We start from the raw sequence: 25,222 nt of genomic DNA, 5'->3' as shown, positions 1-25,222 counted from the left end.
CTAGTACAGTTTGGTAAAGATGGGGTTGCAGACTTTCTCCAGCTCTTTTGGCTGATATTCAAATTCTTCCTTCATGCAAGTTTTTTTTTTTTTTTTTCCCTTCTCTGCAGTTTGATTCTTATTCAGTCAGTTGATGACTTCATTACATTTGTTAAGAATCTTCTGTTTGTCCTTATCATTTATCTTACCCTGAAGTTTCTCATCTTCAACAATTGCTTTTATGTTGAATGCATAGGATTCCTGCAAATTCTTGGATGACATCTTGTCCCCCCGATTTTCATCTTTATCTTTGTACTTTTCAGTTTCCTAGACCCTGTGCTTAATGCCTTCCTTGCTCAAATAGCCTTTGTCATTGGTGATGGTTATCTTGTTCTCCTTCCTGTACTCTTGTCTATGGCAGAGATGTTGAAGATGCCCTTGGCATCAATATCAAAAGTGACTTTAATCTGACAAACACCACTAAGCGCAGGAGGTATGTCTGAGAGCTCAAAGTTGACAAGCAGGTTATTACCCCTGGTCATGGTGTGCTCACCTTCATATACTTGAATGAGCACACTAGGCTGGTTGGCAGTAGGTTGTGAAGGTCTGCGTCTGCTTGGCAGGAATGATGGTATAAGTGCTTGATGAGGACAGTCACGACTCCACCAGCAGTTTCAATACCAAGGGAAAGAGGGGTAACATCCAAAAGTAGCAAATCTTAAACATTTTCAGACTTATTTCTAGATAAAATGGCTGCCTGGACAGCTACACTATAAGCAACAGCCTCATCAGGGTTGATACCCTTATTCAGTTCTTTTCCATTGAAGAAGTCCTGAAGAAACTTCTAAATTTGGGGAATATGAGTAGAACCATCCACCAATAAAATATCATGGATATGTGACTGGTCTAGTTCAGCCTCTCAAAGAGCTTTTTCTACAGGATGGAGGTACCATGGAACAGGTCCACATTCAACTCTTCAAATCAAGCACAGGTAATGAGGGTATAGAAGTCAATTCCTTCATAGAGAGAATCAGTCTCAATGCTGGCCTACGTGCTGGAAGAGAGGGTGTGCTTAGCTCTTTTCCATGCAGTACAGAGAACCCTCTTTTGTTCTCACTGATGTCCTTCTTATGCTTGTGCTTGAACTCAGCAACAAAATGATTGACCATACAGTTGTCAAAGTCTTCTCCACCTAAGTGGGTCTCTCTGGCTATGGATTTGACCTCTAAGATTCTATCCTCAATAGTGACGATTGATACATCAATCATGCTAACTCCTAAATAAAAAATCAGCAAATTTCTTTCAGCTCCAAATTTTTTGTATGAAGCATAAGCAATAGTAGCAGCAGTTGGCTCATTGATTGTCCTGAGTACATTGAGACCAGCAATGGTTCCAATATCATTGTTTTCCTGATGCTGAGAGTCATTGAAATAAGCTGGCATTGTGACCACAGAATTGGAAAGGCAGGCCTCTGCAATTGTTTTCATGTTTGTCAGAAGCAGAGGATACCACCCTTAGATAGAAACTGTCTCTCTCTCCCTTGTATTCTACTTGAACTTTGGGCCTGTTTGCATCATTCACCACCATAAAGGGCCAGTGCTTCATATCAGACTGGATGACAACATCATCACATCTCCGTCCTATCAGACTATTGGCATAAAAAAACATGTTGGTGGGGTTCATTCAAACCTGATTCTTTGCAGCATCATCGATCAATCGTTCAGTGTTGGTGAAGGTGACATAGCTTGGGCATTCAGTTCTCCTAATCATTGGCAATTATCTCCAGTTTTACATGATGGAAAACACCCTCACAAAGATAGGTAGTGCCACTGCCAGTCCCTTAGACATGGTTCCATAAGTATAGGCCAGAATCTGCGTGTGAAGAAAACACACAAATCTCAAAAGCTGCCATAGCCTTCAATGAGACTAGACTATACATTTTTTAAAAATAATAATGAACCAAATGAAACAAAAATATTCCATATGTTGAAAACATGATTTTACTTATCACTTTCCATCCTCTATGCCATCTTCCTGCTGTCCCATAAAAAAATGAGTTTGAAGGCTGGAAATTACCTGGTAATTAGCTCATATTAAAATGATAACCATTCCCTGGGGCTATGGTTTCAGTTGTTAGAAAAAAATGAAGAAAAAAAAATAACTCTGAAACATACTCACTAATGTTAATGTATTAACTTTGCATTTTTTAGAGATAGAGTTTTCTAATTACCTGAAAAGTTTTAAACTATGTCAGCAGCACAAATGTTTTTAGAATCCAAATTATAGCATTTTTATTATAAATGGACATTATGAATGCAAGCAGTCACTGCTGACCTGCAACACAATTACATTCTATTAGAATAGAAAATGTACAAGAGACACCAGAAAGCTTTTGGCAGGGAAAATAGAAGCTTTGTTGAGTGCTGTGACCCTGTTCAATTTTTCATGATTTTTCTAGCAGCTCCCACAGCTTTCTTCTACCCCCAACTTTATAAAGATATATGAATTTAAACTTCAGCTTTCATTGCACATGATCTTGATGGGATCTGACTTTGCATCGTCTGTTTTCTCAATGGTTTCTAATAATTCTACTCATTAACTGTCATTAGCACAAAGGGCAAGCAGTTTATTCAAGATGCTCATAAACCTTTAAAGAGATTGTTTTCTGTTATTATGCAGAGGAAAAAATAAACTAGATATTTAAAAAATAAGTATTATAACTTGTTTAGAATTGTGCTGTCCCAATAGGAACAGATAAAAGAACCACATGGAAGAAATTCCCACATTGTAATTTACCCTCTTCGGTACTTACGTATTTATCTTATGTACGGTATTCATTTCCAGTTTCAAAATGAATAGAAACTAGGTAGTCATTTGTTCTTCTATTTAATTAATCACTTCATAACTTTTGTATTTTTTAGTAAATATTCTTTATTCTTTATTATTCATGTTATTTAAATTTAAATTTCATACAAAAGTTTGCTTCAGATAGGTAAGAGATAGTACATGGAGCTTATGGACACAAAACCTTTTGTTATGCAGAATTACACAAGGAAAATTCTCACATAAATTATAATACAATAAAATACAGTGCAAGTGTCTGCAATCACCAAAGTTGAATGAGGATTTGTAAGCCATAAAAGAAAGAAGTGGAGAAGGAAGTTTCTTCCAAGCAAAGGGAAAAGGATAAGTACAAACTTCAAGGGAGGGCATCTTCTGAGGAGAGGCTTGCAGCTGGAGCTTGAATGAAAGGAAAGGGGAGAATCAGGCTGCAGAGAAAACCCCATTAATGATGCCTTAGTTCTTCTCTCCCAGCAGCACAAAGGGGCAGGTATGCTAGGTGGTAGAGAGACAGGAATAATAATTTTACCATAAAAGTGTATAGAAGAATTGATACAGGATATGTATTTAGAATAAGGAAAGCTGGAAAGGGGAAAAACAGCTGGGAAGCTGAGATTGGGGATGAGGTGAGGCATACAAAAAGAATAAGAAATTTCCAGAAATAAAAATGAAGGTGATCCATTAGACAATTTGTCACCTAGAGAACATTCTTGTAGAATGTAAGTAAATATACCAGTGAGGAACTCCATTGTGTATGATCCAAGGATATGGAGTAGCTTATTTTTTCACTTGACCTTGACTTTATAACTTTTAGGTGATCCTGGAGACAATTTAATAGATTGCTTTTTAAAACTTCTTCTAAGTGTCTGCATGTACTTCCTTCAGCCAAAACGGTGGTCAAAATGGTAACTGATTTGGCATGGGAAATAAACTTTATCTATGATCATTGCCCTCCATACAGATTAGAGATGTTAAACAAAGCACGTGCAAAAGGGACACAACAATGGAAAAGAAGGACCTAAGAAAATTAGGGCTCTTTGCTTTTCCTTCACTGACATTGTGCCCATAGACATACCTTTTTAATATCAACAGAGCTTACGCCAGGAGTTATCTCAATAACCAAGAGGCTTGTAGGATTCATTGAGTTGTATGCAGAGAGCACTCTCACATCAGCCAAAGTAATTAAGGGAGGATTTTCAAAGGAAAAAAAAAATAAGAGTATCTCTAAAACATAAAGGAGGAAGATTTCTTGAAAAGCATATCTGAATACCTGGGAAGGAAACATCTCAAGATAAAAGAACAAATGACTGTCCATTTGGTCTCTCTTTGGTGCCATTCACTGACCATTCACTGTTGTTTCTCTATAGGAATCTGATTTTTTGTTTCTATTTTTGGAAGCCTGGTTTTCTCAGGTAACCTTTCACTGCCTCTAATACAACTACCCATGTCAAATATTACATGAGAACTCCTTTCAGGGACCCCCAAGAGAATGATAAGGCGTCCTGGAACTCACCTCCATTCAATAGGAGAAGAAATGCTGATTAACTTATCCTGAATGAGGTGCCCTAACTATTTCCATCCAGCTGTGTTGAAGAAGGTCTTTTATCACATGGGTCCCTAGTCACAAGGTAAACAAATGAATCCTAAGACTAATCCATATTCACCTTTGCATTCCTTTGCAAGAACTAATTTCAGGGCCAAGAGCAAATACTCAGCAAATTGTTTCTAAGACAATTTATAAATGATAAGAATATGGAGGAAATTTCAAACTGCTCACTCTACACCTCCAGAGGGAGTATGTTCCCTATCAGAGATGGGTATCTCAACAGAAACTGGAAGAATAAGACACAGCACTTGCACTGGCCAGAGATATTGTTGAAAAGAGGCAAGTGCTGACACGATGTTTAGAAAGATGATTTTTAATATTTATGAAATGCCAGAGGCTTGAAATTTTTAAGAGCACACATGAATCTGTTCCTATCTCCCTTTCTTCTTTCTTCCTGTCTTCTAAGCTAATTTACATTCTTGTGTTTATGTTTAAAAATTTCATAAAGTCTGGGAATTTAGGGATCACTCCTGGTGGACACCAGGAAGATATGAATATTTAGAGGCCATTCTAGCACACATAACAGGAAGATGACACACTAATACTTGGTGATCTCAGGAACAACCCACCGGTTCCAATATTTATTTCCAATGTTATACATCACTTAGTGATGAGGTTCCATGTAGCAATCTTGTCTGAGAAATGAAAACCATTTTATCCCTGCAGAGAACAGAAATGCACATGGCTTTGGGGTGACAATGGCTGAGTATAAAATTTCTCACCTGTGATCTTCCACATATGTTTTAGCTTCTCCAAGTCTTTTCATTGGAAATTCCACAACAAATTTGAAAAGGGAATGCCATTTTCTTAACAAATTTGCATTCTTATAAAATTTCTAAGTTTGCGATATTGGGAAAATTAGTTAAAGAACAGCACTTCAATACTGACTTATCTGCATGTAGGAATGGCTTTCTGTACTCAATGCTCAAAATCTTCAACTCCCAAATGCATCTTAAACTGCTGTTTTTAAAAAAGTTGTCATTTGATAATAAAGTCACAAAATAATACTTATAACCTATTGCCAGGCTGAATTTCTAGAGACTGAACAAAGTTTAAGTTCCAGGTGGCTACAATGACAAGCATTATAACTTATTTATGTCCTCTTAGTAGCTGTCAATGTGCTACTGTCCTTCAACTCATGATTTGAAGAAGCAGAAAGAGTAGTAACAAAGAATATATCAAACAAGTATTTGAAAATATGCTTATTAATAAAATCATGGCAAGGATGGAAAATACATCCATCCATCATGCTTAGCACTTTCAAGGTCTTCACATGAGACATCTGCCTAAACAGACAGGTTCTCTGCCAAATGATGTCATTGATGAGGCTTCTTGAAATGACATCAAGAGATATACTTGCATGCATTTGGACCTACAAGGAAATAATAATACTAGAAGAATGGATAAAACAGTTATGCAGTTCTTACTAGGCTCCCAAACCTTCACAATTCACAATGTTACTTTCATCTGCCCATGGAATAGTTAGATGCCCAAATGCAAGGTGTGGAGAATCACTAACAAACAAAACCCTGTGATTATTTTGTGGTAAGTATGATTATACAACTTTAAAGATGAGGAAACTGAGACTCAAGTTTTTAAAAGACTGACCCTAAATCATGTTGTCAATTGGAGGTAGATCTGATATTGGATCCCTGCAGAGAACAGAAATGCACATGGCTTTGGGGTGACAATGGCTGAGTATTGGTTGAGGCTCCATCCAGTCCATCATGATGAAAATACTATGCACCCTGAATTTTTGTTAGCTTGTCACCAGTCTCATTACAGTTAAAAAATAGATCAAAAATACACTTTATTCAAAGGTTTATGTCCCTGTGGTAACCCAAAAATATTTTAAGAAAAAATAGGTTACCTTTGAACATAAGAATATTTGTCATGCTGAATTTTTCTTCTGAATCATGTAGTGAGACTTAACATTATCCTCATTAATCCTTTCAAAGTCCTCCATGGATACCAAGCAAATCTGACACTTTGTAGCTGAAAATCCTACTTGACCATGTGGCTGCACAGCATCTCAGGACTAGGAATAGACCCTTTATCTGCAAAGCCTTGACCCTGACATTTGAAATCATAAACCCAATCCAATATTAGCATGCTGTATGCATCATACAGAGAACATCCTTGCCCAAAAGGTGAAGTGTGAGCAGACCCAGTTTGCACTTTGGTGAGCAGAATTAAACCAAGGAGGGACAAACTCTAGATGGAGTTTCCTAGAAAATCATTAGTATATAATTTTATATATATAAATATATATATATATATATATATATATATATATATATATATATATATACATACATACATACATATAATAAAATAAAAACAAGAACTCCTTTGNATAAATATATATATATATATATATATATATATATATATATATATATACATACATACATACATATAAATTATACATAGTTTCTGTGGATCTGGAACCCAGGAATATATTAGCTGGGTGCCTCCATTTCAAGGTCACTCACAAGGCAGCAATCTCTAGAGGAATCAACAGATAATGGAGTCTCATCTGGAAATTCAAATGGGGGAAGATCTTCTGAGCTCACTGAAGTGATTTTTGACAGGATTTTGTTCCTCCATGGTTGCTGGCCTACAGCTGTTCAACTTCCTTTCCACATGGTCCTCCCCAGAGCAGCCCCTAACATGACCAACTACTGGTTTCTCTCGAAGGAGAGGTCTTCCAGAAGAGAACCATGAATTTCCTTTTAGCCTACTCATACCAGGGGCTTTTCATTACTTCTATTGTGTTTTATTCAAGACAAAAGAGTCACTGAATTCATTCACACTCAGATGGGGGACATTTCATAAGGTGTTAGCAACAGGATATGGGGGCCTTAACTCTTGTGTTCTGTTTCCAATTTTCTTTACTAGAATTTCCACACTTAAAATTTAAGCAGGAATTAGTTTTTATTTCTTTACTACCTTTTCCAATTATTATAATCAAGATTATTTTGCTATCCTAAAATCCACATCTGTTTTAATTTTTTCCCATTCCCTCCCTCCTCCCTTTCTCTCTCTGTTAAATCTGTCTCTATAACGTATTATGATATGAAATATGGGTCTTTTAAAAAATTAAAATAAACAGTAATGTCTTTCTTATGGCTACCACCATTTCTGGTTTTGTTACATGAGACTTTTCTGGACATCAGAGGTTTTAGATGTGGTGCATGAGGGTTTCCTGCAGTCCAACGCATGTTTAATGTTCTTACCCCAGCAGGTGCTTCAGAGTCTCTTACATCCAAAGGCATCCCACATTTTTCAAATAACAAAGAAACAGGAGGAGAACGTTGTAACTCATACAAGTCTAGGGGGTGGGATGATTAGGTGGGATCAGCCTGCACCTGCCCTAGGCCAGGTAGCTGGGTAATGGGATACACACAGCAGGGCCTCAGAGTTGAAGTCCAGGCACATGGGAATCCCTTTTCTGTCCATATTACAATCACGACAGAAACATCTTTCCTAGAAGCAAACAGGCACAGAAGATGTACATAAACTAGAGTTCAGAAATCTCACATTAGAAAGCCTACCAGTGCAAATACACAGAAGGAAAATTAATAAAAATAGGGAGATTCTTATTGAGGCCATTTGGTGAAAGCAAAATTCTATAGATATGAACTGATGAAGGCAATAACTAAAATGAACATTGGACAAGTCTCTATGTAGCAATTGGATTAAGATTTCTAAAACAAACATATATCTGCACACCTCTTTCCCCTCTCCACAAGCACACACATAAACACACAGAGATATGCAGACGCACACAGACATACATACACACATACTCAAACTGCAGATAAACACCACAACACACACACACACACACACACTCAAACTGCAGATAAACACCACAACACACACACACACACACACACACACACACACATACACACACCTTGAACAGACTTGTGGACATGAGAACAACACAGAGCATTCAGATTAGAAATTGCAGATTCAGTGTTTTCAAACAAAGAGAGTTTTCATCAACAGTGTGCCCCTTCCCACAGCCATGCTGAGAAACAGCAGCCTTCTCACCAGCTGAGGAGCAGTGGTGAGGGAGATCTTTGTTGATTAAAATAAAAATGACTCAGTGATGAAGAAGAGCTATGTCTGATTAAAAAACAGAAGAGGTGACTTCATGTTCCTCATCCATAGATGTAAACATTTTGCTCAAAGCAATGGTTTAATAAAATGAATGTTGTTAGCATCCCAGCATGAGATCATTCACTCTTGAGGGCCCCAGCTGTCAGTTTCTTAACTATTAAATGGACCCTTTGGATTTCGTTTCATGGGGATAAATGGGTATGTCCATTCTGGCCCCTGTGGTCAGTTTTCTTTCTTGATAGAGCAAAAGAAATTAAGCAATGCTTTTTTTTCAGAATACTTTTTCTCCTAGGTGCAAACATGTCTATGGGTGCTACTCACACAAATCCTATTACTTGTTGACAAAATCATCAACACATCTTAAAATTTAATTTTATGCAGAGCCCTTAGTTAAAATTACCATACTGTGTTCTTAGAATTAATAAAGTGCCAGAGAAGAACATAAGCATTTTAAATAAATACTATTAAGGTGACATGGTTACAGATAATTTCATTTTCAATTGCACCTCTGATGTGTGACATGACACAGCAAGATGCGAAAATGAAACAAAATTGCTTGGAAACTGGCAAGGTCCTCTGGTTAGATAAATAAACTGACTACAGTCTGATGGTTTCATTTCAGTTCCCCAGTGTAATTTTGATTAAAATACCAAGCCGTGGAAAATTTCATTTTAATGGGAAAAAAAAAAAAACTGTTCTAGGAACGTATTTTTGTGGCACCTCTGCTTCTTATTTTGTTAAAGTTTTTCACATCTATTATTTCCACAACTTAATTCCTGGCTGCATTATCCTTTTAAAGAATCATGGAATAGTTTTAAAACAGTAGAGGGTTGCTTGTTTCTTGGCTTCTTCTCCCCCCCGCCCCCGTTTTTTTTTTTTTTTTTGGTGCAAGATATTTTAGAGCTCTTGATGTCTCCTCAGCCTTAAATGGGAAGATTGAGGTCAAAGAGGTTAAGAAGAAGGAAGCCTATCCAAAGTCCACATCATCTTGCTTCAGAGCCGCAGAACACAGAAGGCCAGATTCTCACCTGCACAAAAGGGAAGGCCTAGGAGAACTCCCTTACAGCCCTTGCTCATGCACACAGCAGCAGTACAGAAACCCCTCCAGAACTATTTCTCTTGCTGTTCATGTGTATTTATGATATCTCTTCATGAAGAAACACAATGCTTTTCTTTGCAAACATAACTTAAGTAAATAATGGTAATATTGGGCAAAGGCTGTGCTGTGGATAGAATATTTGTGGTGCCCCTATACTATTATAAATTCATTTGTTGAAATCCTGACCTCATGGTGATGATATTAGGAAGTGGAGCCATCCAGAGGTGCCCATATCATGAGTGGAGCTCTCGGGGATGGGGTCAGTGCTCTTTGAAGAAGAGACACAGACACAGAGCTCATTTTCTCTATATCTTCCATTTGAGGAGATAGCTGGGCGGGTCCTCAGCCAACACTAGATCTAACAGTAGATTGAGCTTGGATTTCCTAGTCTTCAAAACTACGAGCAGTAAGTATCTGTTGCTTAATCCACCTCCTATAGTTTGGATTTGAAATGTCCCTAAAAGCACCATGTATTAAATGCTCGGTCCCAGCCCATGGCACTATTGGGGGAAGTAACAGAATTTTTAGAAGCGAGGCCTAGGTTTGGGGCTATAGCTCAGTGGCAGAGTGCTTGCCTAGTATGTATGAGGCACTGGTTTCAATCCTAGGCACCACATAAAAATAAACAAATAAAGACATTCTGTTCATTAAAAAAAAAAGAGAGAGAGAGAGAAGAAGAAGCAGGGCCTGGTATAAGGAAGTGGGTCATCAGGGATGTGCCCATGGTAGGTATTGGGATCCCAACTCCCTCTTCTCACTTTTCTTCCTGGATTCCATGAAATGAACAGTCTTCCTTTGTCATGCACTCCCACCATGATGTTCTGTGCCACCACAGTCCCAAAACAGCTCTACCAAAGACCATGGACTGAAACCTCTGTAACTGTGAGCTAAAATCTTTCTTTCTTAAATATTTTTTATCATATTTAATGAAAATTGATTGGTATACTGCCCTAACTGAAATAAGGTTGGGACCATTAGGTTGGGAAAACATTATGAGAAGAGGTGAGAGCAAAATTCCAACCAGGATAGTGCTATGCATTGTATTGTTCTGCCAGGAAAAGATTGGGAAGAACATTCTAGAAGCCAGCACCATGCTGATGGATGGACAAATCGTCTGGACAGCAATCCTGCTATGATGTTATCATTCACTGCTATTTGTCTACTCTATTTTATCTTTCTTTCCTTTCTGGCTTCAAATCTTTGGAATCAAATCTTCACTTTCATGTTCTATTCAGCCAACTGTTCAAATCTCATAGAAAATATCCACTCCTCGCAAGACCTGTGGGGTAAACAATCTTACCATGTTTTGTAGTCTCGGGACCTGACAGTCCATCTTGCAGCTTCAACTTGAATTCCCTCTGCAGGGTTTTCTAAGGAACATTGAATAAGTCCTGGGACCATGCTGATGGAATGAGTTGGGCTCACTCTATCAGTTTACTGCAATCTTTCACCTGGAGTATCTCTTGTTACTGCGAATCTGGGTCTGACTTTTACATCAAAGATTCACAGGAACATTCTGTACAATTGAGAAAACTATCTTCTTTCCCATGAACCTTCCCCAGGATAAATAAGCTTTATTCCCAGCTCTCCACTTGGGTACTGCTTTATTCAGTTTGGGCTGCCAAAACAGATCACTACAACGGGTGACTGAAACAACAAACATCTATTTCTCATAATTGTGGAGACTGGAAGTCCAAGATCAAGGTGCCAGCATGGTTCTGTTTTTGAAGAGGGCTCTCTTCTGGGCTTGTGCATGGCCTCTTACTTGGTGTGTCCTCACATGGAAGTGTGTGGATGGTGAGAAAGAGATCCACCATTCCACCCCCATGATGGCATCACCACGACCTCATCACCTCCCAAAGGCCCTATATCCACATACCATCGCTTTGGGGTAGGATTTCAACAAGTGAATTTAGGGAAAACACAAACATTAAATCCATGGCACATACTGAAAATCAAGTATATTCACTACTCCATTTTACCTAATACCATAAACTATTTTTAACATTTTTACTCATAGCAATATTGTGCATGCCCAGCTTCTCTTTTATTTGTCATTTGCTCTGGAGTAAAATTCTGTGTGAGATCATCATGAGCTTTTGGTTATTTTTAGTATTTTTTAATTTTTTTTTTTTATTTTAAACATTTTCTCCCACTAACACATCTCAAAAGCCTCCTCTTTCCAGTCTAACCATGTATTTCATTTCCCTGTGGCATTATTCTTTTTCTACTTGGCAAGAAGTGGTTTGTGCATTATTCATAGATAGAAACTTGTTCAACAAGAAAAAACATAAGTAATGTCTATACCCCTACATCAAAGTCTCTGATGTGTCTTAACATTGGTATACACATTCTTGACTCCGTAATCCCACTTCAAAGTATTTGTCTTAAACAATCAGTGATGCCTTCATGGATGTACACAGCTACTCATAAGTGATTATCTAAACTATGAAAATCTGTACCAATATTAATGTTCAAAGGCAATGTTTAGAATGCTTCTGCCTAACGCAATCTTTGCATGAGTAGAGTGAAGACTGACACTAGGAAAAATTTCTGGGAATATATAATTACGTATAAATGCGGAATGCAAAATTATATATGATTAAAGAGAAGAAATTCTAATACAAGCTAAAACATGGCAACTTTAGGCTGATTTTTGTGGTGATAATACTTTTTGTTTTTGAAAAAACTATGGTATCACATTATTTATTGGTAATGTGTTCAAATCACTTAAATCTGGAGGTTTGAATCTTAGGATGAAACAAGTTTTATAAGAAAAACAAGAGTATTTTTTTTTCCTGAAAAGTTTTGAATGTTAGAAATCGATTAATTAGAAATGTCTATCCTGGGCTGAGGATATAGATAGCTCTGTTGGCAGAGTGCTTGCCTCGCATGCATAAGGCCCTGAGTTTGATCCCCAGCACCACAAAACAAAACAAAACAAAACGAAAACAAACAATGGCTATCTTAGGATTGAAGTATAGCTTAGTGGTAGAGTGTTTACTAAGCATCAGGATCAGAGTACACGCATGTGCATGTACATAGACAGATCTATCATTTTTCCTAAAGAAAATAGGAGCCTGGAAATAAATGGAATGAGTTCAAGCCCCAGTTTGGAAGTACATTAATCCAAAGAATTAGCAGGTAGTAGTCACTCAAAGTAACTTTTGTTCAAAGCAAGAGTTATTGCTCCCTGTAAACAAAAATATGGTATATCTGTTAGGTGTGCATTTTCTGGAATCTGACATTGAGAAATATACATACACCCACTGTGTTCATAGTATGATAAAATATTAGCAAATGCCTGTTTATATAAATATGGTTATGAACATATGAATGAATAAAATGTCTATTGTCAGATGTTTTACGGATGATGTAGAGAAAAAAAAAAACTTCCCTTGCAATTTTGTGTATCTGTGTATTGTTTGCATTTTCTAACTTTAATTATTAATTGTATTATATAAGATAGGTTGGTCACTGAGGGCTTCTTGGAAGTGGGATTAAGGACTGCATTGCTTTGGTGTTTCTATGTGAATTCTGATTAAAAAGATTTACTGGATGATATATTGAAGAGATTATATTGTCCTGTGATAAACACTTCATATTATTGAATTTTGTTATTCTATTTTAATGTTACCATATTAAGGATGCATTATAGATGGATGTTTGGGTGTCACTATGTTGACATGTGTTTGCTGAGTTCTATTTGACAGACATAATTAAGATATGCATGATAATATTCTTGGCCTTAACATTAGAGAATAATTTAATAGCTCTCAGAGTGCAGTGGGAACATGGATTTCAGACTTGAATAATTCTTTGAGAATCTATTTCTTCATCAATAATGTGTCATAATATCTATGATTAATTTGAGCTCAGACATTCCAAGATTTTAGAAATTATAAGTGAGTCACCAATTTATTTTTTCATGGTCTTTATTAAGGATGACAAATAAATTAAACAGATATGAAGATGATGCTAGAGCAGATGAGTAATTACAGTTAAAATGAACTTTTAATTAGAAAAAGTGGTCCTACAAAGGCAGAAGGAAATGCAGCAAAGGAAATAGTAAAATGGAAGAGAGAGTATTATACCAGGAACTGGTAAAAATTATAGAATTCCAGTTCTATCAACTTGACATAGTCACACACTTTCCTCAAGTGCCATTTTTCTTATTCTGCAATAATAATTAAAATTATTGCACAAGATTGCAAAATGGAAAATCAACTGGCTAGTTAATAGAAAATAAACGTTATTGGGGATATTAGTATATTTATGGATGTTAAAAATTTCACAGAGGTCAATATTTTTGTGATTAAATCAATTTTTAAAAAACAGGTAATTTCTGAACTATGTTAAAAATGTGATTGGTACATTTCCTTCAGCTGAATTTTATAATTTCTAGATTTGCCAAATTGTTTTCAAATTCTAGTCAAAAAATCTAAATCATGTGTCTCCTCAGCAAATTTTCTTTTCTACCTACTTTCCATGTTTTGGTATTTCACATTACCAAAAGTTACACTGAAGAGAAACTTCAGAGTAAGCCAGTTATTCTTGACCTTTTTTCCCACTTTCTACCCTGAGTTCATGATAAAGTCCTTGAATTTTTATGCTTAAGTTTCCTGTAACATGCCACCCTTCCATCAGTCATTGTGCAACCCTCCCATATCTGATCTTCATCATTGTCTACTCACATTGCTGCAATATAAAGTTCATCAATTCTTCATATTCTCTTATCCATCCCACCATTAGATTTATCCTCCACCTTATTTAGGGAGGCATACATCTCAATCACAGATAGAAAATAACTACTTCATTTAATATGGCCATTGATTATTAAATATAAATCTGAAACAATATACCATCCCAACATCTTTCTAAAAGGAAATCATTTTCCTCTGTATTTCCAGGGTCTAATAAGATGCAATACACAATTATAAAGCTCAGTAGTATGATCCTACTTTCTCTCTTTAGTCTCATGTCCCACCATACTAACCAGACCTTAATTTCTCCCTGTCCTCTTTAACTTTTAACTTTCCTATAGATGATGCATATATCACATTATATGTCAGGGATGGTTAAAGTTGAAAGAAAAGTTCCTGCAAAGCCATTAAGAAAACAATGGCTGGGCTGGGGGTTTAGATCAGTGGTGGAACACTTGCCTACCATGTGTGAGGCACTGGGTTCCATCCCCAGCACCACATAAAAAATAAATAAATAAAATAAAGTCATTGTATCCATCTACAACTAAAAATTTTAAAAAAGGATAAGAAAAACCATGGCCAAGGAAAGACTTTCATAGTCAATGTATATCAGAGTTTGTGAAATGTATGAAAAACACAAGAAGGCTTGCACGTGATTACTATGGGGTAGAGAGTTCTTGGCAATGAATTATAGATGAAAAAAGTATTCAAAAAGAAACAAATCCTTAGAGGGTCAGGAGACTGGAAAGAAGATTCGTATTAAAAAGTAGTCATAGTGAACCTGATAAACAAATTCTTGCTCTATGGATAGTGCTCAGAGTACACTATCAGATGTATTACCTTAACCCATGGTTTTAAGACTGAAAACATATAAATATGTGGGTTCCTCTATGGTAGGATTCATGTCCATAAGAGATGATTTGGTGTCCCATCCTTTGTCACCAAGTGTGTCCATCCACCACTCCAAGTGCTGCGTGCTAATAGCTGCCCTAGCTGTTGGCCCTTCTCTGAAAAAGTGCCTTGGAGTTAGCTCAGAGGAGAGATTATAGTCCTCAGTCCAGCTCACAGAAGATGGTGTGTGCGGGGTAGGTTTCTTCCCCCTTGCCTAAAATCTGACAAGGATAAAAGTGATGTTCCAGAATCCTTGCATGAATGAATGAAGTTAAGGCTAAAGTTAATGTAAGATGACATCCTTCCTAGAGTCTTTTCCTGTCCTTTCTCCTACTTTCCTTCAAGAGCACTGCCTCAATAAATCACCTGTACCAAGGTCTCCTACCAGGTAACCTAACTTTCAGCAAAAGCTATTCATATGTGTGATTTCCTAAAGGATAATAACAGAAAACGACCTCCGCCCCCCAAAAAACTCAGATTGTCCAAAATTCCAAAGTTCTTCTTATACCTCTTCCACAGCTGCATCCCCTCCTCCCTTTCACAAAAATACCTCTATCCTGATGTCTTATCATATATGTTTTCACTCTTTGGAACTGAACACAAAGGGGAATGACTACATGAAGTTCTTGATGAATCACTATTTCCACTCAACATCATGTTTGTAATTTTTATATTTATCTTTCTTGAAGTTATAATTTATTCATTTTCATTGTATATATAATAATCCACTTGATAAATTCTTTATGATATAAATTTATGTTTTCTACCAGTAATGATCATGACACTTTCTAGATCATGACAGTTATTACCAGTGCTCTTAAACACATTCCTTTCCATGAGTCGATGTGTATACACATATACACCTAAACATTCCTATCTGACATTTTAATTTTGTGCTTATTTTTGTAAGATTTATTGATATAATTCCAAATATAAGTCTATTAACATACATATATATATGTATATGTATATACATATATGTATATATGTGTGTGTGTTTTACATAGAATTGAAAAGAGACAGAAGATATCTACTGCTTCTGTCTTGGTCACATTGCCAGTAGTGTCTTTTAATGTGCAGAAGTTTCACATTTGGGTATATAACAATCATTATCTTTATGGTTAGTGGGTTGTTCTGTATGCTGTTTAACAAATCTTTTCCTATGCCAAGGTCATGTAATCCCTGCTGGTTTGCCTTTTAATGTTAGACTTATTTTCCAACAGTAATTAATACTTGCATGTTGTATGAACTGAGAGTAATGGTAATTTTTATACTTTTCTTTCTTTGTTATTGGTAGATAATAGACCCAGCACCAAAAATAATGCATATATGTATTTCCCTAGTCTTAAATTTGTATTTCAAATTTTGTCATAAATCTGATCTTCATATCAGTGTGAATCTGACTTCATAGTTCTGTTCCATTGGTCCATTTCCCTCCCATTAACATATAGATTTGTAATAGTTCTTAATATTTTGTAGATTATGCCTTGCCATATTGTTCTTAAAAATGTTCAGGCAGTTCTGTCTCTTTTCAATTCTATGTAAATTATAGAACCTATAATGGACATATGCTCTGTCTTCACTCTTCTCTTTCTCTTATAGACATACCCATTAACACATATAAAGCAATAAGTGGATGGACAATTATTGTGGTTGTGTCAAATGTATTCATTAATTAATGTTGAGTCCTCCTGATCATGAATATGATTTACCTTCCATTTAATAAAAGCCTTTATTAATTATATTTCATAGTGTTTAGTAAATATTCATGAGCAAGTGGGTGGGAGAGAACAATGAAGGCAGTAACTTACAGGGAGGACATCAGACTCCTACGTCAAATAGTCCACAGATCACAGGATTGGTAGCAACAAGACCTTTATCAAAGCTGGGAAGCATCAGAAAAATAAAAACTAGCATGTCAAATCTACCCCAGCCATAGTTAATTACAATCTCTTAAGGGAACTATTATTTCAAGACCACATCACAACTATCTCTCATGAACAGGTTGTTGTGACCCTTCCTGTCACTGGGTCAACACTAAAGCCATATCACAGCCACCCCAGGTCATCAGGACCATCACAAGGAAATTTGCTAAGGGCAAATTTGCAAAGGGTAATAAACAACTTAAGGGAGTAAGAGAAACTAAGGCAAGAACTAAGTGTTCCAATTCCCTTAAAAAACTCATATTCCGTGATAGCTATGCCATTCTAATAGATTTCGTGTTGTGTATTTAAATATAGGGACTTTTATTTTAATTGCCATTAATTATTTAAAGATTAAATTTATCAATATATCATATGTGAATAATATGAATTTTAATTTTATCTCCAAATATTAATACATATTACTTATTTACATGAACTCTGCAATTTGAGGTGGAATTCAATGTTCTGCCATCTAGAATGTTTGTAATAAATAAATTATATGAGTTTAATCAGATTAAGACTATTATCTTCTTATGTTGTAAAGAATTTTTTATGTGAATACTTACCAAATTTTATAAAATGTTTTACTTTGCTCTATTAGTGCAATAACATATGTATGTACATTTTACATCAATTAAGTCAATATGGTGGATTACTTTATTTTTTTATTATGAAGCTGAAATTAAATTCCTTTGTGTAAGAACTCAATATGTGTACTAATTTATTTTATTTTTTAAATTGATTTATGTATACTAATTTGTTATACATGACAGCAGAATGAATTTCAATTCATAGTACACGTATAGAGCACAATTTTTCATGTCTCTGGTTGTACACAAAGTAGAGTCACACCATTCATGTCTTCATACATGCACTAAGGGTAATGATGTCCATCTCATTCCACTGTCATTCTTACTCCCATTTCCCCTCCCTTTCCTACCAGTCCCTTTGCCCTATCTAAAGTTCTTCCATTCCTACCATGCTCCACCCCACCCCATCGCCATTATGAGTCAGCATCCTCATATCAAAGAATATACTTTGCCTTTGTTTTTTTGGAATTGGCTAACATCACTTAGCATTATCTTCTCCAACTCCATCCATTTACCTGGAAGTGCCATGATTTTATTCTCTTTTAATGCTGAGTAATATGCCATTGTGTATAAATGCCACTTTTTTAATCCATTCATCTACTGAAGGGCATCTGTGTTGGTTCCACAGTTTAGCTATTGTGAAATATGCTCTTATAAACATTGATGTGGCTGTGTCCCTGTAATATGATGTTTTTAAGTACTTTGGGTATAGATGGAGGAGAGGGATAGCTGGGTCAAATGGTGGTTCCATTCCAGTTTTCCAAGGAATCTCCATACTGCTTTCCAGATTGGCTGCTCCAATTTGTAGTCCCACCAGCAATGTATGAGTGTGCCTTTTCCCCACATCCTCTCCAACAATTATTGTTGTTTGTCTTCATAATAGATGCCATTATGACCAGAGGGACATGATATCTTAGAATAGTTTTGATTTACATTTCTCTAATTGCTAGACATGTTGAACATTTTTTAATATAATTGTTAATTGATTGTATATGCTCTTCTGAGAAGTGTCTGTTCAGTTCCTTGGCCAATTTGTTGATTGGATTATTTGGGGGTATTTTCTGGTGTTAATATTTTTAGTTCTTTATATATCCTAGAGTAGTTCTCTATCTGATGTGTGTGTGGAAAAATGTGTTCCCATTCTCTAGGATTTCTGTTCACCTCACTGATTGTATCTATTGCTGAGAAGAAGCCTTTTTGGTATTAATACATCCCAATTATTGATTCTTGATTTTATTTCTTGCACCATAGGAGAATTATTAAAAAAAAGTCAGGGCCTAATCTGACATGACGATTTGGGCCTACTAGTTTTTCTATTAGGTCCAAGGTCTCTTATTTAATTCCTACATCCTTGATCCACTTTTAGTTGAGTTTTGTGCATGGTGAGAGATAGGGGCTTAATTCCATTTTGCTGCATATGGATTTCCAGTTTTCCCAGCACCATTTGTTTAAGAGGCTATGTTTTCTCCAATATATGTTTTTGACACCTTTGTCTAATATGAGATAAGTGTATTTTTGTGGGTTTGTCTCTTTGTCCTCTTTTCTTTGCCCTTGGTCTATAAGTCTATTTTGGTGCCAATACCATGCTGTTTTTGTTGCTATTGCTCTGTAGTATAGTTTAAGTTCTGGTATAGTGATGCCACCTGCTTTACTCTTATTGTTAAGGATTGCTTTATATATCCTGGGTCTCTTATTTTTTCAGATGAATTTCATGACTGCTTTTTCTATTTCTATGAGGAATGTCATTGAGATATTGATTGGATTTGCATTAAATCTGTTCATAGTATGGTCATTTTGATAATATTAATTCTTCCTATCCAAGAACAATGGAGATCTTTCCATCTTCTAAGGCTTTTTTAAATTTCTTTCTTTAGCATTTTGTAGTTTTTATTGTAGAGGTCTTTTTCCTCTTTCGTTAAGTTGATTCCTAAGGTTTGTTTTTGTTTTGAGGCTATTGTAAATGGGGTAGTTTTCCTAGTTTCTTTTTCAGAGGATTTGTCACTGATGTACAGAAATGCCTTTGATTTATGGGTTCCAGAAGTTTTCTGGTGGAATTTTTTGGCACTTCTACATATAGAATCATATTGTCAGCAAATAGTGATACTTTGAATTCTTCTTTTCCTATTTGTATCTCTTTAATTTCTTTCCTCTGTCTAATTGCTCTGGCTAGAGTTTCAAGAACATGTTATATAGAAATGGTGAAAAAAGGCATCCCATCTTGTTCCAGTTTTTAGAGGGAATATATTCAATTTTTCTCCATTTAGAATGATGTTGGCCTGGGGCTTAGCATAGATAGCTTTTATAATGTTGAGATATGTGCCTGTTATTCCTAGTTTTTCTAGTGTTTTGAATAGGAGGAGGAGCTGTATTTTGTTGAATGCTTTTTCTGCATCTATTGAGACTTATCTTTAAGTCTATTAATGTGATAAATTATATTTATTGATTTCCATATATTGAACCAAACTTGCATCCCTGGGATGAACCCCCGTTGATCATGGTGTACTATCTTTTTGATATGGTTTTTTATTTGATTTGCAAGAATTTTATTGAGAATTTTTGCATGTATGTTCATTAGAGATATTTGTTTGAAGTTTTCTTTCTTTGATGTGTCTTTGGCTGGTTCTGGAATAGGGGTGATATAGGCTTCATAGAATGAGTTTGGATGTGTTCCCTCCTTTTCTATTTCATGAAATAATTTGAGGAGTATTGGTATTAATTCTGCCTTATCGTCTTGTAGAACTCAGCTATGTATACATCTAGTCCTGGACTTTTCTTTATTGGAAGGTTTCTGATGGTGTCTTCTATTTCATTGCTTGAAATTGATCTGTTTAACTTGTATCATCCTGATTCAGTTTGGGCAAATCATATGACTATAGAAATTTGTCAATGCCTTTGATATTTTCTATTTTATTGCAATCCAGATTTTCAACATAATTTCTAACAATCTTCTGTATTTCTGTCTATCATAATATTTTCTTTTTCATCACAAATGTTAGTAACTTGAGTTTTCTCTCTCCTGTCTTCATCAGCATGGCTAAGGGTTTATCAATTTTATTTATTTATTTTTTGAACTTTATGTTTGGTCAATTTTTTTTCAGTTGTTTCATTTGTTTTGATTTCATCTCCGATTTTAATTATTTCCTGTCTCCTACTACTTTTGGATTGATTTGTTTTTCTTTTTCTAGAACTTTGAGATGTAACGTTAGGTCATTTATTTGTAGATTTTTTTCTTCTTTTAAGGAATGAACTCCATGCAATGAACTTTCCTCTTAAAACTGCCTTCCTAGTGTCCCAGAGATTTCAATGCATTGTATCAGTGTTCTCATTCACCTCCAAGAATTTTTTAATCTCCTCCTTAATGTTTTTTTGCAACCTATTTTTTCATTCAATAGCATATTATTTAGTCTCCAGGTATTGAAGTAGCTTCTATTTCTTATTTTATCATTGATTTCTATTCATTCCATTATGATCTTATTGAATGCAGGTTAGTATCTGTACTTTTTTATATTTGCTAAGAGTTGTTTTGTGGCATAACATATGGTCTATTTTAGAGAAGTATTCATGTGCTACTGAGAAGAAAGTGTATTCACTCGTTGATGGATGAAATATTCTATATATGTCAGTTAAGTAAGTCTAAGTTATTGATTGTATTATTGAGTTCTAGAGTTTCTTTGTTTAGTTTATTTTGGGAAGATCTATCCAGTGGTGAAAGAGGTGTGTTAAAGTGACCCAGAATTATTGTGTTGTGATCTCTTTGACTCTTGAATTTGAAAAAAGGTTGTTTGATGAATGTAGATGCTCCATTGTTTGGGGCATATAAACTTATAAGTGTTATGTCTTGTTGGTTTTTGGTTCCTGTAGGCAGTATGAAATATCCTTCCTTATCCCTTTTGATTAACTTTCATGTAAAGTCTACTTTATTTGGTATGAGGTTGGAAACCCCACAGTCCATGTGGATAGTATGATTTTTCCCAACATTTCACCTTCAGTCTGTGTATGTCTTTTCCTATGAGGTTAATCTCTTTGAGGCAGCTTATTGCTGGGTCTTTTTTTTTAATTCTATATCCCAGTCTATGTCTTTTGATTGATGAGTTTATGCTATTAATATTCAGGGTTATTTTTGAGACATGAATTGTATCCCTGGTCATTTTTGTTTATTTTTGATATTTAACTTAGTTTCTCCTTTGATTGGTTTTTCCTTTAGTGTAATACCTCCCTTTGCTGAGTTTCATTGTTGTTTTTAATTTCCTCCTCAGGGAATATTTTTTTAACATGAGCTCTATTATTATTATTATTATTATTATTATTATTGCCTTACAATTCTTAATATACTTTTATACCACAATTTATCATATCTCTGTATGCAAGATATGTTGACACCAAATTCACATCTTCATACATGTATTTTGTATAATGATGAGGGTCTCCTTCCATCATCCATGTAATTCCCCTCTACCTCCCTTGCCCTCCCATCCCTCTTCCCTATCTAGAGGTAATCTTTTTCCCATGCTCTTCCTCCCTACCCTATTTTGAGTCATCCCCCTTATATCAGAGAAGACATTCAGCATTTGTTTTTTTGGTGGGATTGGCTAACTTCACTTAGCACAATCTGCTCTAAGCTACTCCTCTTCTCGGACTATACCCAAAGGACCTAAAAACAGCATACTACAGGGACACACCCACATCAATGTTTATAGCAGCACAATTCACAATAGCTAGACTGTGGAGCCAACCTAGATGCCCTTCAATGGATGAATCAATAAAAAAAATGTGGCATTTATACACAATGGAATATTACTCAGGGAATATTTTGCTGAGGATGTTCCATAGTGCAGGATTTCTAGTTGCAAATTCTTTTAACTTTTGTTTATCATGGAATCTTTTTATTTCGTCATGAAAACTAAAGCTTAATTTTGCTGGATATAAGATTCTTGGTTGGCATCAGTTTTCTTTCACAGCTTGGTATATATTGTTCCATGATCTTCTAGTTTTCATAGGCTGGGTTGAAAAATCTGCAGACATTCTAATTGTTTTCCCCCTATATGTAATTTGATTTCTTTCTCTGTGGCTTTTAAGATTCTCTCCTCATTTTGTATACAAGGCATTTTCATTATAATGTTCCTTAGTGTGGATCTGTTGTGATTTTGTACATTTGGTATCCTGCAAGTCTCTTGTATTTGATTTTCCAATTCATTCTTCATGTTTGAAAAATTTTCTGATTTTGCTTAATTGAATATATTGTTGGTTCCTTTGGTTTATAACTTTATGCCTTCCTCTATCCCAATAATTCTTAAAATTGGTCTTTTTATGTTATCCCATATTTCTTGAATGTTCCACTCATGGTTTCTTACCATCTTTATTGCACACAGTGAACATTGTTTTCAAGATTATATATTTTGTCTTCATTGTCTGAGGTGCTGTCTTCCAAGTGATCTCTGTTGGTGGTGCTTTCTATTGAGTGTTTAATTCCGTTTATTGTTTCTTTCATTTTAATGATTTCTGTTTGGATGTTTTTCAGAACCTCTATCTCCTTATTGAAATAATCTTTTGCTTCTTGTATTTGTTCATGTAGCTCCTTATCAAAATGATCTTTGGTGCTTGTATTTGCTCTCTTAGATAATCTTTTAATTCAAAGAACATTTTAATTATGTACATCTTGAACTCCTCTGAAATTTCTTCTGTTGTGCTGGCCATGGATTCTAATAATGTGTTATCTTGGTTTGTTTGGGGCACTTTCTTTCTTTGTTTTTTTTTTCATTTTGTTCATGTGTCTTCCCTTCTGTCACTGCAGATCTGAGGCATTACAGTTTTTACACTATAGGCTTATAGTGTCCCAGCAAGATTCCAATATCTCTCCTTTATGGGGGAGAATAATATTAACAGATCCCAATACAAACAATATATAACCTTAAACTAAATAGCTGCTATTAAGACATTTATGGTTTTGTCACAATATACAGAAATGGTGGGTTCAATTGTTATCTACAATATAAACAGTAGGTTTGCAAAAGGGTCTATAGTTTCTGATGGTGGACAAAGAACCAGGGGTGGGGTGCTGGATGAGATGCTGAGGGAATAAGAGGTGAGGATATAGAGTTATTAGATCTTAGAAAGCATAAAGGAAACTTAGAAAATAGTTAGTACCAAAAGAAGAGAGATAAAGTGATTTTGGGGAAACAAGTAAGTCGGAAGACAATAGAGTGTGTACAACAAACAAACAAATATTCAGAAAAATAAAAATGTAAAAATAGGAGATAAATGAATATACAACACAACTGTAATATACTATTCAGTTATCCCAGTCCTCAGTAGCCTAATTCATGAAAAGTACTAGGTTTCAGAAATGTTGGGGATGTGAGGGCTGGAGGAGAAAGAGAGAGAGAGAGAGAGAGAGAGAGAGAGAGAGAGAGAGAGAATATGAATCTCAAAGGAAGATATACAAGGATCGTTTTTGCTGTATATCAGTATCTTTCCTGCTTCCCTTCTTATTCAATAGGTGGGGTTGCCTGTTGTTTGCTGGTATCTCCACCCTCAGGGTGGTGAAGATTATTAGTGTGGGAGGGTTGGTCTTGGGGGCGGAGCTCCTGGAGGTGGCATATATCACTTGTCAGTCCCTGATGGGAGACTACACCCCAAGGATCTTCTTTGGTCCTGCTCATGTAATGTGGGTGCTTGGTCTTACTTCCTTAAATCACTTGTAAACCTCACAATTCCTGGTCTCTAAAATGAATTTCACTTACTCCCTCCCTTATTACTTTCCAATCAGGAACCTTTCTCTCTGGAGGTCTTGTGGGCTATGCTCTGGGGGCTGTGCACCTACCACAGAAAGCTGTTTTGTATTGGGCAGTTTAAAGCCAGGTTTTGAGAGCTACAGACCAGCCATGTAACCACAAGCATTATGTTGGGTTAGCAGCTGCCAGAGAGAGTGGGGTGTTGGAGACTAAAGGTACATTGATATTGTTTCTAACCCCAAGCCAGTGTTCCAAGCTGGAGGTTGCCCCAACTAAAGATGGCAACAAACGTGCCCCCAAGATGGAGGTAGCTGCTTTTAGCGATCAGGTGTTGAGTCAGGTGGGATCAGGTGGGGCCAGCCATGGCAGTGAGTGGCATGTTCAGAGATGCAGCCCTGTGGAATGCAGTATTGTGGCTGGCAGCTGTCTCCAGACCCTGTGTGGTGCCCCCAGGTTCAGGCTACCATGTATAGGGGACTGTGACAATGATGGTCGTGTCCCATGATGGATGCGACTAGGAGAGCCCCACATTGGTAGATGGGGGACCATATGGGAGTGGTGGCCAGAGTTCCTGAGTGGATGGGTGGCCAGGAGTCCTGCACTGGTACTGATGCCAATGGTCCTGCTTGGGCACTCTGAGGTTCTGCGTTGGGTGGCCAGAAGTCCTATCTGGGCACGGCAGCATTGATTCTTGCACAGAGAAGCTGTCAGTGGTCCTCTAACCAT

At 36.1% G+C, this 25,222-nt stretch overlaps 1 pseudogene; it reads right to left on the bottom strand.

The window, feature by feature from the left end:
• Positions 1-25,222, bottom strand: LOC107146085 (annotated as a pseudogene).

This window comes from Marmota marmota, unplaced genomic scaffold (assembly GCF_001458135.2).
Source record: "Marmota marmota marmota unplaced genomic scaffold, marMar, whole genome shotgun sequence".
NCBI lineage: Eukaryota > Metazoa > Chordata > Mammalia > Rodentia > Sciuridae > Marmota > Marmota marmota.
The sequence above is the reverse complement of the archived record's forward strand: the minus strand, read 5'-3'. Positions and strand labels throughout refer to the sequence as shown.